This window comes from Trematomus bernacchii, unplaced genomic scaffold (genome assembly GCF_902827165.1).
Source record: "Trematomus bernacchii unplaced genomic scaffold, fTreBer1.1, whole genome shotgun sequence".
Classification (NCBI taxonomy): Eukaryota; Metazoa; Chordata; class Actinopteri; order Perciformes; family Nototheniidae; genus Trematomus; species Trematomus bernacchii.
Genome location: NW_022987733.1, coordinates 454,503 through 458,304, shown reverse-complemented (window position 1 = coordinate 458,304; position 3,802 = coordinate 454,503).

The window sequence follows — 3,802 nt, the reverse complement described above, 5'->3', positions numbered from 1 at the left end:
ATCTTGGATGATGTGGTCACCTAGCAACCGGGGCCAGGGTTCGCCGCTCGTGGACCAGAGGCTATTGGGAAATCAATCGATACGCCTCGGCCCAACCTAGCTGCCTTCCTGGCTGCCTGGCTGGCTGACTCCCCCCTCCTCCCCGTTTCCTCCTCTCACACTACACCCCACACCCCCCCCCCCCTTCTCCCTTGTTATGTCCAAATGAAGACGATGCAGTTCTCACTTTTCCACACCTCGCTGTATGTGGATATCCTGTTACAGGGTAAGAAATGCCTCTGCTTGCCAGGGGGCTCGCAGTTCTCGCGGCTGATGTATCTGTCCTGTCAAACCGGCCTCCATTTCCACCAATGTTTGGATTGAGAGGCGGAGAGACAGCAATTAATCAAATTTCAGAAGAGGATTTCTTTCCTCCATCGCCGTATCGGCCACGAAGAAGTGCTGACCAAAGATTACACTGGTGCGCAATTGCAGCCCAGCCCATTCCCTCCGCCACGTCTATGAATTTCTTTCAGCACATTGTGGAGCACTCTGGTAGTTTCAGAGCAATAACTCCACCACTCCAATCCTCCCTTGGCTCATCCGTTGGATCATATCCACATGGGTCTATGTGAATCTAATTAGAAACCTATCAGACATGAACGCAAAGATCACTTTCATTAGCAGAACAATGATAAATGTTAAAGGGATTACAAAATCAGCCCCAAAAAATAGAGACCGAGATTTATTTTTAAGCTCGTAGAAAACATCCAGAAGGTCAGATCTGTTTATTATGGAGGTTCCCCCCACAACCTTTACAATCAGGCTGGGGTCAGCAACCCTTGATCCCCCCTCAGACCACATTGGGAGGAGGGGGGAAGAGGAAAAAAAATTCGATCACCTTAAACAGTTTAAGACAGAAGGCACGGGGACAAGGAGTGGATGATGAAAGGATGGGGGAGGAAAGTGGGTGGAGGAGGAAGAAAGGAGGGGAGGAGAAGGAGGAGGGGGTGAGGTTAGCACTGACAACAAACCAGTGCTAATCTGTTCCCCGATCAGAGCCATCAAACTGAACGGCTCAGCGAAAAGAGAATCTGGTGGTCCATCTGGACTGCCGAGTGACCCCCACTGCTCCTCTGCACCTCTAAGGGAGTCCACTTACAGTACAACAGATATTCAGAGTATAGTCATTTTCTGTATGGAGATTGAGAGATGGCATCAGACGGGGGGCGATCATTTGAAGAATCAATGAGTGGAGTAACTGTGAGATTGGCAGAGAAACAACACTTTTAGTTATCAATGTATCACTTTTTTTTCTATTACGCCTCTTGTGGCACTTTGGGATTACTTTTAGCAATGAAAGGTGCTTTACAAATAACATGTATTATTATTATTATTATTATTAGTAGTAATGCCAAACAAACTAAGGTTGAAGCTCCTCAAATGTGAGTTCTTGCTGATACTATTGGTTATCGGACGGCTAGTTGGACAAGTTAAGACGTTTAAAGTTGTCATGTTGACCCCTGGAAATTCATTTTTTTTCTACTTTTCCGGACATTTTCTGAACAGAATATCAAACTGTAAAGAAATAGGTAGCAACCATCAGCACAACCCAAACTACAGTAACTGAAAGATGCATATCTGCAGTCCATCGATGAAATCAGAGCATTTGTTAGGTGCAAGCTCTGCCCAGCATTGCAGTAAATTAACGAGCTATCTTTTTAACTTAGCTTGTAATTGTGTCACTGTTCATGTTCTATTGTTTCAACATATTTTAATTATGGTCCTAAGGGCTGCGTCAAGCATGAAAGGTGCTATATAAATAAAGTGTATTATTATTATATAACAGCAGCTGCCCGATGCACTTGATGCCAAACAACAGGCAGCTGCATTACCCCAAACCCCCCCCCTCCTTTCCAAACTCTCTGCAGATCAGCCTGACAGATTTCTTGACTTTGTGTTGTTGTCCATCCCTGTAACTAAAGAAGAGGATCCTCAGATCCCCAGATGGTCGTCCAGCACGTGGCTGGAGGTGGGCCGTGAAATGACCCCCCAGCTGGACACTGTGGCCAGGTCACTGATCTCTGAGCCTCCCCTGACCCCCCCCCCTTCTCCTCCTATTTTAGAGCCAGCTGCCATCGCTGCACTCCTATCCTAATGGTGTTGAATCACCCCCCAAAAAACTCCCCTCCTTTACGACCCCCACGTCAGCGGCTAGTGTCCAGCTGCCCTCCTTAGATCTTACACTGCACTCTAACTTTGATTCGTGTGTTTTTTATTTGAATGTTTCTTTGCTTTGTAATGCCATTTTCTTAAAGGTCCCCTATTATGCTGTTTTTCATCAATATATTACAGGTCTCAGATATATCCAGAGCCTGTCTCTGATTGGCTGAAACACCAAACAGATCATTGCAGCATCCCATAATCCCCTCTGTTTCAGCCCTGTTTCAAAAGTGCTGATTCTCTGTCTGTTACTTCAGATGAAAATAAGGAGCCCCTCCCCACGCCCCTCTGAGAGAGATTTGGTTAAAAAGAACACAATGGTGCTCTAGGAGGAGATTCAGGTGATAAGGTGGGGGGGGGGGGGGGGTTACCTTGGTTGCTGATTGGCTAATGGTTACACAAGCCAAAAAATCGTTATGACATCATCAAGTGACCAAAATCTGATCAGCTCATTTTCAGACAGGTTTTTATAAAAATGGATCAGGACAAAAAGAGAGAGAATCTTTGTTCCTGAAACTTTCAGAGTCTCTTTCCACAGAGGGGACACATGTTGATGTAGAAGAGACATGAAGAAGAGAGGACACATGTTGATGTAGAAGAGACATGAAGAAGAGGGGACACATGTTGATGTAGAAGAGACATGAAGAAGAGGGGACACATGTTGATGTAGAAGAGACATGAAGAAGAGGGGACACATGTTGATGTAGAAGAGACATGAAGAAGAGGGGACACATGTTGATGTAGAAGAGACATGAAGAAGAGGGGACACATGTTGATGTAGAAGAGACATGAAGAAGAGGGGACACATGTTGATGTAGAAGAGACATGAAGAAGAGGGGACACATGTTGATGTGAGAAGAAACATGAAGAAGAGGGGACACATGTTGATGTAGAAGAGACATGAAGAAGAGGGGACACATGTTGATGTAGAAGAGACATGAAGAAGAGGGGACACGTGTTGATGTAGAAGAGACATGAAGAAGAGGGGACACATGTTGATGGAGAAGAGACATGAAGAAGAGGGGACACATGTTGATGTAGAAGAGACATGAAGAAGAGGGGACACATGTTGATGTAGAAGAGACATGAAGAAGAGGGGACACATGTTGATGTAGAAGAGGACATGAAGAAGAGGGACACATGTTGATGTAGAAGAGACATGAAGAAGAGGGGACACATGTTGATGTAGAAGAGACATGAAGAAGAGGGGACACATGTTGATGTAGAAGAGACATGAAGAAGAGGGGACACATGTTGATGAAGAAGAGACATGAAGAAGAGGGGGACACATGTTGATGTAGAAGAGACATGAAGAAGAGGGGACAATGTTGATGTAGATACGAGAAGAGACTGTTAAGACACTGTTGATGAAGAGAGACATGAAGAAGAGGGGACACATGTTGATGTAGAAGAGACATGAAGAAGAGGGGACACATGTTGATGTAGAAGAGACATGAAGAAGAGGGGACACATGTTGATGTAGAAGAGACATGAAGAAGAGGGGACAACATGTTGATGTAGAAGAGACATGAAGAAGAGGGGGGACACATGTTGATGTAGAAGAGACATGAAGAAGAGGGGACACATGTTGATGAAGAAG